At 41.2% G+C, this 13,311-nt stretch overlaps 1 protein-coding gene across 1 annotated transcript in view; it reads left to right on the forward strand.

The window, feature by feature from the left end:
• The first annotated feature begins 216 nt into the window (after positions 1-216).
• The window catches only part of gnaz (guanine nucleotide binding protein (G protein), alpha z polypeptide), a 30,718-nt gene continuing 17,623 nt past the window's right edge, over positions 217-13,311 (forward strand). Inside the window, exon 1 of the mRNA XM_069702922.1 lies at positions 217-534. The gene's annotated coding sequence lies outside the window, so the exon portion shown is untranslated. The remainder of the gene's footprint in view (positions 535-13,311) is intronic.

Consider the following 13,311-nt stretch of genomic DNA (forward strand, 5'->3'; position numbering starts at 1 on the left):
GATGTATATTTAATAGCGTGAAGTAAATATACTCTGGATGCTGCAGCTACCCCATCAAAGCCTGTTTTTTCCCCTCTCCCTCTCTGTTCCTCTCATGATTTAATCCTGACCATTTCCCTCTTCTCTCTCTCTCTCTCTCTCTATCCCTGCTGACTCCTCCCTCCGTTTCTGCCCTGCACTCCCTCTCTCTGCCTCTCTGTCTCTGACACACTCAAACACACGCACACATATATACACACCCTCCACCCCCATCGCTGCAGTGTCTCAACTGCCTAGGAGCAAACAAGAGAGGATATAGAACACAGACGTTAATAAGACAGAGAAAGAGAGGCGCTGACAGAGAGAGAGAGAGAGAGAGAGAGAGAGAGAGAGAGAGAGATGTGCTTGTGTGTGTGTGTGTGTGTGACCCTGTGAATATGAGGAAGATATGAAGATGAAGCAGCAGGACTAAAGGTGGATTGCACAGAGCCTTTCTCTCCCTGCAAGGGCTTGTCTGCAGTATCCTTTGTAAATGGATGCTGGCTTGTGAACACGGTAAGCTTGATTATTCTCACAGCTTTTCTTTTTTTTAATTTTTTTTTTTTTAGGGTGGCTTGTTTGGAGCCGGCGATATGATATTTCACTGTAGCCGTTCTGTGGAAGCCAACAGTGTTTTCCAGATAAAATGGGGAAGGTGATGTTCAGAGATGGCACCAAGGCAGGCAGCCTGTCCAGTCCCCTCCTCCACCCTGTTAGCGCTGTGCCAATGGACGCTGCTATCTTATGCTTGCAATTTGACTCATCATCTCCCCAGAGCATCCTCGATTCTTATAGAATGCTTTTATCTGAATGCGGTGGTGCTTGGTTCGTATAATTACTGTATGTAGGGCAAGTGTAGGATGCATCACAGATGTGTGTGTGTGTGTGTGTGTGTGTGTGTGTGTGTGTGTGTGTGTGTGTGTGTGTGTGTGTGTGTGTGTGTGTGTGTGTGTGTGTGTGTGTGTGTGTGTGTGTGTGTGTGTGTGTGTGTGTGAACGTCTCTGTGCTCTGTCCAGGCCGTAACTATAACAGAGAGAGGGGGGATATGAGAGAGTAAAACCGCCATCACACACGATCAGGTGTTCAGTGCTTACAACTGGCTGTAAGAGACATTGAATGTGAATGTGCGGTGGGAGGTGTACAAATCCCGTGGAGCTTGGCTCTGCAGGCACGGGGATAAGCGGGCAAATTGTGGCCCGACAGCGGCACAGGAACATTGTAGGATTTGCCAGTAAAGTGTGCTATCTGCTGTTCTCCGGGGTAAATTTCCCATCAATTAATAACCTTGATTTTGGGGATTTATGTGGTTTATTTGTGTCCAGCTGTGCGTTTCGTCTGTGAAAATATATGAATGTGTATTTATAAGCGGTGAGGAGGGAGGGAGGGAGCAGAGCATGTTTGTTACTCAGCAGGCAAAACAGGACAATTTGTGACATTTTCTGTCCCAACAATCTTTCACATTTTCAACAGAGCACTTCTGTATTTTTTCTTTCAATGGGGGGGGGGTTGTGATTTCTTGTGTAGCATCAGGATAACATGTGTATTTGTGTATACTGTATGTGTGTGTTTGTGTTACATGCTTGGGAGAGAGAAAAAGAGAGAACCAGTGCAGGGAGGGGTTGAGGGGCTGGGGTTGGGTGGGGAAGGGGGGGGGTGTTTAACAGTAGGGAGGCAGATGGGGCAGAGGGGCGGAGGTTGATGCAGCAGAGAGCAAGGGAGAGAGAAAGAAGGAAAGAGAAGATTTGGAACAGATTGGATGAACGAGTGGGGGGGAAAGCCCGTGATAATTTCACAGTGGTAGAAAGACAGTGCTTTTCTGAGCATGTGACACAGAAAAAATGCTGGATGTGTCTGTGGTAGTTGAACCAGCAGCGGCACACAACAAGGCTCTGAGACATCTGTGAATCAAGGCAAAGATGGTGGAAATTCCACCACGCCTTTCTTTCTGAGTACCACTGAGCCAGAAAAACTAGACTGATACCTTTGCTGAACTCTCTGTAATGAAGTCTGATTGGGGTTTGTGTGTGTGGGGGGGGGGGGGAAGCAATGTAATGTTCACAAATTGGGATAATGCTTCCGGGCAGCTGCAAGTTGAATTACAGTACTGACTAAAAGCATGTGAAACTCACTATTACCTCAAATGTACTGTTGATAAATCATATTAATATCCATGTATATTCCAAGTAGGAGATGACTGAAGTCATTGTAAAGCAAAGTGTATTGATTTTAGCTCAGTCTATCCGATACTGGTTGCCTTAAGGCTTTAAGGGGTCTGAATTATGATTCAACATGGTAACCAAAATCGGCAGATGCTTCATGATGCCATCTAAAGAGAAGATGCTTGTCACGTTGTGGCCTTATTGCTTACTGGAAGAAAATAAACTGTGGGCTCCAACATCGCTGCCAGAATCGGAATTGGGAGCACAACTAAAAATGCTTAGCATGCAAACAATATTCTGCAGGCAAGACGGCGTATCCCACACAATCCAGAGTGTCCTTGATGATTTTGTCCGGCAGTGATCTTGTTCTCCTCTCAGTCTGTCCTACTACTGTCTCAGCGACTGGTTGGTGGCCATCAGAACATAGAAGAAGGTCAGCCCTGCATGCTGCTCTAACTGTCTAATTTATCTTTTGATCTCAGCTGTGAAATTCTCCGTTTTTTTCTGCAACATGTTAAAAAAATGTCAGAGGTCACTGATGACCTTGGCTTTAACATGATAGAAGACACGATCTAGTGTGAAATATAACGGTTAATCACATGCTTACATAATGGGCCTTCGTTAAGTTTCAGACGCAAACACACACATCGTACTGTTAGACAGACCATTTGAACATACACATTTGATTGAGTAGACCTTCCAAACAACATAAACTAAGCATAAAGCATCAATTTTGGTTATTTTTGTTAAACTGGGAGTATACAGTACGCTGCAGCTCAAGTGGCCTTTATGCATTTAAATACCGGGAGCAATAGTGTTGCAAACCCTATGGTGAGTTGACCTCCTTCCACCTCTTTTGTTACTTGCTACATCCATTCCACTGGGTGACATAATGGCAGGGGACAGCAGGGACAGACTCGGTTTTAAAGTGGCAGCAGCCATTGAGGTAGCAGCTCTTTGCACAATGTCAGCGTCCAGTGCACTTCCAGCCATCTATAGCCTTGTAGGTGAGCACACCATCGACTTGGACAATTAAACTCCAAGTTCTATTACAGTTAAGTACCAAGGGGGCCAAGCGTAGTTCCCTCAGCAGCCTACTTAATAAAATTATACATTTAAGGTGTCATTTATTTCGGGAGGGAGCGGCAGAATTTTCACGTAACTCCGATACATTTGTTTTCGTAGGTGTGAAAGTGAACAAGGAAATGGACCTGAAACACCAGGCAGAGGGAAAAATTAAATATCATCTAACGCCACAGAGGAAATGTGTGTCCCTGAGGTCCATGTGTCTCAGTTGCTTTGTCGCTCTGTATGTTCAGACAGGGCATTGCCCTGACTCAGCTGGCTCAGCATGTGTGTTTGTTTTGGGTCTTTAATCCCAGCCAGGTACTGGGACAAAGTGTCATCTGCACACAAACGGTTGTAAGACATGTTCAGGCAGCTATTTCTTTTAGACGTGACACCGATGTGGTGAGGACTGATGATCAGTGAGGAAGGCTATCAGTTGAATCGAACAAAATCTTAGGGCCGGGCTCAGTGAATGAGTAAGGATTAGGTTATCTTTTGGTGTTACATAAAACAACATCAACTCAATTCATCCCCCTTCTCTCTCTCTCTCTCTCTCTCTCTCTCCCTCTCACTCTCTCTCTTTCCCCTCCTTTCTAATCTTTGCTGGTAGTCACATACAGGGGCCTGTCTGTTTTCCTGAGGCCGGCGAGTGAGAGGGTACTACTTCCAGCACTCAAATCTGAGTGATGAGAGGGCAGAGCAGAGTCGACTAACAGAGCAACTTTGTGTTCCATTGCACACACATAACAGCGGTCATATGACAACAAGGAGGTGGTGGAGAGGGAGGGGGGGATGATGAGGGAGTGCTATGGCCTACTACCCACTGGTGACGGATGTTGGTCTGTGCTGAAAGAAGAACTACTGTATGTGTGTGAGTGTGTTTCTGTATGCATGGATGGACACATATGCCTAAGCAATACACTGCATATTGCATTCTGGGATCTTAATAAAGGCTTTCTGGAATGCAGCCAAAAACAAAGTTTAAGGGAGGACAAATAGCTTGTTTTGATGAAGACAAGCAGGTCTGCTTTTCCAAGAAAATGCCAGAAAAGGGTGTGAGGATGGTGGTGTGTGTCAGTGACCTACACAGACCACTGGCATCCTTCCTCTACTGCTTCACCACAAAGTTTTTACAATAAAAAATGTAATATAGTCATATATTTGTGGTGTGATCTTGTAGAGATGTCAGTTCTGATTTACAGAGCTTTGCATGCTGCATAATTTCCTGTGCTTGTTTGAACAGGTGACATTTTCTCATCTCTCTCCCTTCCACACGCATTCATCCTGTAAACACAACACAGTTAAACTGTACATGCATTGTCATCTGTTTGGAGGTTGGCAATGCAGCTATATTAGATAGAATTCAATTAAGAAACAGATTTAGGTTTCATCTACGGTTATTTCATCATTTACTGCAAAGTCTCTGCAGGAGCAACCGCCCCACTGCAACATGGAGGACATTTTACTCCGAATAATTGAAGTAGTTCAGCAGTTTACTCCACTTATCATTATCCGTACAGCATTAATTTTAAAGAGCTCTTTGGGTGGATTAATGGCTGTTATACTGTTGCATCTGCTATAGTGTGAGATATTCTTCCTTTTCCTGTTCCTGTTATCAAATCACCAACTGCTGATAATGTCTGTGGGTTGTAGGAGTCTAAAAGTGTCTGTTACCCACAATTTCCTTCTGTTGCAGACAGCATTTATCTTATCTGTCATGACCCAAGTGAATATTAAGCCGGAGTGAGTGTTCAATGTAGATTAAACTGTTTAGTGCAAGAACCTGAGTTGTTTTGATCTGCTTAATGTGATTTCTAGTGAGAGAAATCCTTGATAGAAAAGCGTGAGGACGCCTGCTAACCAGACAGCAGCAGTAACTGTCTGACAAACAGATATCCAATGCTCCCATGTGTGTACTCACATTTTGTTTGTACATCAGTGCACGCACATGAGACTCTAGTGTCCACCTTGTGCCATCTTATCCCTTCACATCAGACAGCCAACCCATAGCTCAGCCTGTGCACAAACATGCCATTGTCATTGCCGGCTGGCCTTGTGACTCAGTGTGACCTGCTGTATTGGAGAAGGGGGGACGCATCCATTAAGATCAGGAACGTTAAACAGAGCATTATCACGAAAAACCATCTAGCATACAGAGACCCCCCCCCCCCCCCACACACACACACACACACACACACACACACACACACACACACACACACACACACACACACACACACACACACACACACACACACACACACACACACACACACACACACACACACACACACACACACACACACACACACACACAAACAAACTCACATCTCCACCCTCTAAACAACCCACTGTTTTGGGGGAGTAGAGAGTAGAACACTGCCCATCATTGTTTTCCATGATGAATGAGTAGTGTCCTCACATGTGTACAGTATACAGGCATCTTTCTCTGAAGTCCGCATTCAGGACAGCATGCCAGAAAGTAATAACACGAAATGTTGAACAAACAATTGAGAGCGTAGGAAAGAGTTTACAATAACTAGGTTTGATGATACAGTTTAGTAGCTTATATCTGATTTAGTTACACCGTCCCAAGATGATTTGGTGCATTCATAATGAATAAGTTTCACATCACCAGAAAAAAAACAACTATGACATGATTTCACGCATGTTTTAGATGTCCCGAGCTGAGAACAGTTAAAGTCACATTGTTTTTTGAAACATGCAGGTTTAAAATGCTATTTAATTAAGGTAAGAACTGATCCGGGAGCTTTTGAGTCCACTTAACAGCTCTACTTTAAGCACAACCCCACCACCTCCACCCCAAGGGATGGTCTCCTGACACATGATTTTGAAGCCACTGTGCAGCTTTCAGACACCTCCTCTTCGGAGTCGTTTCAGACACACGGCTTGAGACCCTTTGACAGCCCATTCAAAGGTGTCTTCACTTGCATAAATGTGGCAAACTAGCTACCCATGTTCAGGCTGAATGCCTGTTCACTTTTCAATATAATGCAATCTATTCCCAAGAGCAGATGACAAATGAGAAGACGGAATTTCATGTTGAAAGACGGACTAGATTATTATAGGAAAAATGAGGGCTAATCCACATGCAGCTCCAGTGAATATGAAGTGGTATAAACTGTTGAATAAAGCTGATGATCACTCCGCCTGCGACCTATATCTCAAATGATTCTGACGTAGTGTGGGGCGACCACAAAGCTCTGACTCATCACACAGAAGCAGGCCTTCCAGGTTGGAATATTTCATTTATTTCGTTCCACTGAGATCTGCACAGCAAAGTATACGTCTTGGTTATTACTAGCAACAAGACACACAGTATATTTTTCCAGAAGCATCACATGATACAGTGTTATGTACAGGATCTGTGTTCACAGCTGGCATTGGGGTGACATTGATCCATCATTCTGCAGCTCGAAGCATAAAATTGACTGTTTGCGTTTTGTCCCACATTCCACAATGTTATAGTCACAGCAATCTATGGATTGCACAGAAAAAACATAGAGTTGTAGTGCCCTTCAGATAACCCACCTATCATTTACAAGTTCCTGCTTTCATGTGGCAAATCAGAAATCGCTCCATAAATGCACCCATGTTCCCGATCTGTTTTATCTAGTCGCCTTTCTGCCTCGCATTTAGTGCTTCACATTACAATGTTTATTACAGAAAAGAGTCAGCTATCACTTCCAGTCAATCTCTGTCTTTGGCCTTTCGAAGCAAGCTGACAGCATCTATTCATACAGTAAATATGGTATGACAAAAAAGATTATCAGGCATGTTGGAGAGGACAACAGCCTGTTTTTTATTTATTCACGATTCCCCCATTAAGCAGGGGCAAAGGCATATTTTTGATTATTATATGTAAAGTAGCCACTTTCTTATCAGAAAGTTTTATTGTATATTAGCTGCTAGATATAATAATTTCTGGAAAGCTTCCCAGACTGGTTACATCTCCTGCACTCTTTCCAGTACTAGCAGAGCTGATTTAAGACTCCTCTCGGCTCTGCTCTGCTCCTCGACAGCAGATCTAAACAGAACATAGTTGGGATAAATGAGAACACACACACAAGACAGTACGATTAAATAACATACAAAAAAAAAAAAAAAAATTAAGATTGGGTTATATAACTGCTTATATTGCTTAGCTTTATCAGTGGTGTCTTTAAAGTAAATTTTCCATGAGGCCCATTTCACTTTATTCTTATTCCAGATTTCACCCTAATCTTAAAGTTAAATAACAAATAATCAATTGTTTTGAGTGAATATTCTGCATCATAGATACAGTCAGGCTAGATGCAAAATATATTAAATATTACAAAGACATCTCAAGTTTATACTGCTGACTTCATGAATATCTGAGTATCTTTCTGTATATCAATATTATAATTATAGTTAAACATGGAAAACAGTCATCATAAAACGAACTATGTCTCTGTTTCCTTTCTTAATAATTTAACCTATAAAAACTGGTCAGTATTGACCGTGACAGCCAATCAAAATACAATGAGTCACCACTTTGTAAGATGCAAACCAATTATCCAATTTAGCACTATACAATAAATCCTTTCCTGTTGATGCTGTGTCAGGTCAGTGTTGATTCAACTCAATGGTCAATTTATAGATACTACTTTGTTCTTCTGGATATTTTTTTTTTCATATTGTTATTACTGTCCCTCACTCACTAATCTTTTGGCATCTCAAGCCAGATTTAAAGGGGAGTTTGAGCTTTAAAGACTGATTTGAGTCATGTGCAGCCCATCAAACACTAGTTTGTTGTGGTCCAAAGTATTTAGCATAATACTGCAATGACTGAAACCTCATGTCTTCAATTTATTTATTAATTTTCAAACAAAAATATAAAATTCAAGATTTCTTTCAAATAAAAAGAGTGTGATGAAAAAGTTGAAGTGTTTACATCAGGGCAATATTTAGACAGGAGTGCTTTATTGAAAAAGCCTGAGTTGCTACAACATGTCTGCTCCCAATTCAATATTTAAAAATCTCCAGTGAAATCAGCCTCAAGACTAAGATTACTTTGTTACTGAACAACCAACCAATCCAGTGCTAATAGGCCATATATGAACATTCAATATTTTGAAATCAGTTTGTGATTTCTTTGTAAGTGGCACACTGCAATGAAACTTCAGTCTGCTCTTTTAACCTGAGTGCTGTTTATTTGTTTGCTGTTTCTCCAACTACAGATGATATTCAGATAAAGTGTTTCAACTGTCAACAGTGCCGTTTAAATTCTTGATGCCACTTCAAGAAATGCTAACGTACACGGAAATTTGTTTAAACTTTCAGCATGTGTGGAGTGCCGATGCTCTGCTGCATCTTACTTTTTTTTTTAAATTTGATTTGCTTTAGTACATTTCTTGCTTAACATTTTGCAAAACAGTAGGTGCATTTCTGGAAACAATTTATACAAAAACCACGATGGAGTATCTGCAAAAGGTCACAACTTACTTACATTTCTGAGTTTATCTTTAAAAAGAAAATATTTATGTCAATGAACATGAGTAACAGTATACGTAGAATGTGTATCTGTATAAAGTGAATTTACTGTATACTGCCAAATGTAAGTGGAATACTGTAACATGGAGCTCTACAGTATTCCAGTATAGTGCACATTGTTGGATGTTACACCTGCTCTCTGCAAACCCTTTAAATGATTGAGGGCACCGTTGTTCTCCCAACATTCAGCTGCACCTTCCACCAGCCTTGGCCATTGTGAGGTCATCGCTGAGAACATGGTCCACAGTCATGGCCCTGATTCCATCGTGTCTATGTCCTTGACCTCTTTCTACCTCTTCATCTTTTCTGCCTCCTCACCCTTCCACCAAGCGGCCCTAAACTCCTCTTATTCATTCTTTGATACATCCTGTTAATCCTGTTCATTCCCTTTTTGGTCCTCCACTGGAAGTGACTCTAACACTGTGTTGTGCTCTGTCTAAATGTATCTTGCCAATTGAAGGTTCATGAGATAAACCCAGGAGCTATTTTCAAGAACAGGTTGATCTAACACTTGAAACATTCCCCTTCATTTGGGCAATTGATCAATTCAGGACACATTTACAAATAAAAACTAATAGTAATGTATAGAAAATTTGCTTGACAGATTAGGAAAACTGATTCAACCATTTTGCATTTAATGACTTGTGCAATGAACAAATGCCTTTTTGTTTTTAGAGGGTAAAACTATTCAACAAAGAACCATAATTATACATTTTGATCAACATGACAGAAACAATTGATAATGCAAGAAGCAGCAGAGAATTATAAATAATTATTTACATGAATGCGCCAATTCATTTGCAATTTCTTCAAAAGAATGAGGCATTGGTTCTATGATGTGCACGAGTGACTCAGCGATGCGGAGGTTGAACAAGTTGTTTCGAGAATTTCAATTCTGATCTGAGAAATGTACCAAAGAGACTATAATAACTTAGACACAGCTCTAAACCATCTGCACACACCTGTGAGTGTTACCCTGACCTCCAGCTGAAGGGTCAACAGGATCATTCACGTTGCGCTGATCCACCTCATCACTCAGTTTAAAGAAAATGATTTTATTTAATTTCATCATACTGCAACATAACAGCCCTCAGCCTGCCTTTCCCTTCGCACATTTCAAATCACTGCAGTGTGTAGGAAAAAATGCCAACAATCATGTTTATCTCAAGAGGATTAGCTGGCCCCGACATCCGTTTACCAGATTTTCTGTTATATATGCCATCACTTGGAAATAAGAGCTTTCCATGGATTCATTTTTCCTCTCAAAGCAACTCAAGCATCACTTGTTGGTCAACTCCCATTAAGACTGTTACTTCTGTCCATACCAAACTGTCTTCTCCATGACTTTGTGGTGGATGCACAATCTGTTAAAGACAACAGTAGCTATGTCTATTGATCATCTCAGATTTTCAAACTGATGCATTGCTTATTCACTGCCTCTGTGGCATCACATAAATTAATAACGTCTCTCCAGCAGAGCCGCTTGTCTCGCTTCGAGGTCTGCTCTGTTTGGCTGGACAAGCTTGATGTCCCTGGGGATCTCACAAGGCCGTCTTATTTTTTATCTGCTGATTTCTGAACACCTCTCAGTCCATCAGCTAGATAGCCTTTATGCAATTCTAAAAAACAAAGGCAGTGAATGCAGAACTGAAAAATCATATACAGTTGTTCTCGACAGCCACCACAGAGCTCATAAATATCCAACATGGCCCAAAGGTTTGATCACAGTTTCACTCTAGCTGCCTAATCTTGACACAATAGAAGGACTTAGTACAGATCTAGGGATTAGCTACTGTTTCACTCCAGGGGTTTCGGATATTATTGTTAAAAAAAAATTCACCCTGCTGGGTTTCAGTAAGACACCGTATATGGACACTGACCAGACAGCCTAAAGTCTTTTATTAACCTTTTTTTTGTCAGACAGCCAGAGGAAAGCTAGTCAGAAGTAGAAGGCAAGCTTTCAGCCACTGAAACAGCTGCCTTTGGATGAGAAAGTATAAGCACTGTGCAGCTGATCGTAAGCCATGTGAGCTGTTTGTTTTTTTATGTGCGTGTACTGTATGTCAGTTTGCTGGAGGGACTCTAGATACTGGAATGCTCTTTTAATTAATGCTAACATCCATCAGTAAGACAGATATAACGTAACCCATTTTTTTATTAGTATTTGTATAACAATAACACAATCCAAACTCTGTTGTGAAGAGGTATGAATGACGGTGACAGAGAGTTCAGTAGATGAGCTAACCCATGGGGTATAAGGATATGAATTACTGCACAGTTATCATGAAATCACATTTTCTTAGCACCAAACTGTTCTGAATGGATTGAATTGGTCATACCCTTCTGTGTGGTTCTTATGAGGACACTGAGCGTAATGGTGGCTGTATTTTTCAGTCACTGCTCAAAAGTCCTTGGTCTGCGTAGCTGTCATGAATGAACTACTGTATGGCATAAGTTTTGGTATAAATGGTTAAATGGTTTGTAAATGGGGATTGTGGTTGTCTGCTGCTCGCCTGCTGGAGACAACTGTTATTTTTGACTGGCAGATGTTGTGAAGCGCAGTATTTTTCCAGCCGCCTGTTCGCACTAGAATGCCTCATCCGATCCCTCCTGAAACGCAAACCTGCTGACCACAGCACCGACACCCACACCTGCACACCTCATTCATAAACAATTACAAGGTGACTGAAAGCCCACCTGCGCCTTTCACCTTTCTTTTAACATCGCACACTTTTGCTTTTCATTCATCAAAACAATCATTGTCTGTTCTTGCACCTCTGTGAAACACCTGAGCTCGATCAGGACTCTCCTATATCTGTCAATCTCATCGTTACACATCACGTCACTGTCCCAGATCATCATCTACGTTCTCCCATTGGCATAATAAGGGCTTTGATTCTATTTAAATCACATGTATTCAGTGGCATGGTGAGATTGATTTCACACAAACATATAATGGATTTAACATGCTCGTATAGGTCTTCAAAATAGCTGCTATGTGGTACAATTTGATCTTCTATGCTTTATGATCTCTGTGCTTCTCTGGAACACTGAGATCCAGGGCAGTGTTCACCACTCAACTCATCGTTTATTTCCTATTTTTAAAAGTCATGTGTTTGAATTTTGTTTTATTCTAACTTTTATTACACTTGATGATCGACTACCTGAACACTTAAGGCTATTAAGTGGCTAAAAATCCAGAAAATATCCAAACCATTTAAACATACGCACTTCTTGAGTGTGTGAGACTTCTTTATGTGTATTCACATGTTGTCCGAACTCACATGGCATCTGTGGACGTGGTATAATGCATTTCTCTCTGAACAAATTTTGGGTCTGAGTAATAACATGCAGCCGTTTAATGAATTAAAATCACCACTCAATCTAATGTGATTGACCTTAATTTCAATGGCATTTTTGCGGACTAAACAACCGCAGCAGGAGAGCAGAAGAGGCAGTACAACAGAAACACACTGTGACTACATGTACTCGTCTCTAATAGAGGGTGTGATTGTAATTATTTGCAGCATGGTAAATTAATAACAGGAGGCACGCACAGAGTGACAAAGGGGGGAGTTGATGGGCCGTGTGCGGCAAGAGCTGCGAAGCCAAGGCAGGAAAGTGACCAGGCTCGGTCTCATGCTGGTTATCAAATTTCCTCAGCCCTCATGATGCATCGACATGCTGGCCTCTCTGCGTGGCCCCAATGGCTCTGCCTTCACTCTCCCACTTACTCACTCTCTGTCCTCCTAACACTTGTTTTTTGGAGGATGCTCTGACGGACAGGACTGTGCACTAAAAGAAAAGATTCTTCAATGCAATGGTATAAAAATGATGTTATTTATCAGTTTAATATGTATGAGTGCGTGGTATGGTCCTAATAATATCCAAATATTTCAGGGTATTTCTGTCATAATGATAGTCTTGATATGGCAAAAAGCTGATACAGTGAACCCTCGCCATAACGCGGTTCACCTTTCATGGTCTCGCTGCTTCACAGATTTGCATCGTGCATTGAAATCACATTACGACTATATGTAACGTAGATATATTTAATGTCCAGTTCTATCTATTTCAATTGTAAAATAAAGGTTACTACTTCACGGATTTCACCTATCATGGTTTCTATTTGGAACGTAACCCCCGCGAAAAACGAGGGTTCACTGTATTGCAAAATATCAATAATTTCAACAACATAAAAATAAATCATCTTAAAATAAATCGTATAATTCTATGTCTGCATTAACATAACACGTTGCCTTTAAATGTTCAGTAAAAACTAACATATCACTGTGGTTTGTTGTACATCTAATCTTTTGTAACCGAACCGAACCACTCTTTTTGTAACCAAACAACTTCCACACTGCTGGAGCGCTCCTCTGTGGAACTAACTCTGACTCACTAACTTGGTGTTGCTGAGTACAAGTTGCATGGCATTATCACAAAATATATATATTTTTTTATCATATCAAAAATTAGACTGATATCAAGGCCAATAATATGTGCAGTAACCAACATTAACAAATTCAAA

The sequence above is a fragment of the Brachyistius frenatus genome, unplaced genomic scaffold (genome assembly GCF_029030835.1).
Source record: "Brachyistius frenatus isolate BFR_SWC_R1_liver_20210118 unplaced genomic scaffold, ASM2903083v1 Contig_3, whole genome shotgun sequence".
NCBI lineage: Eukaryota > Metazoa > Chordata > Actinopteri > Embiotocidae > Brachyistius > Brachyistius frenatus.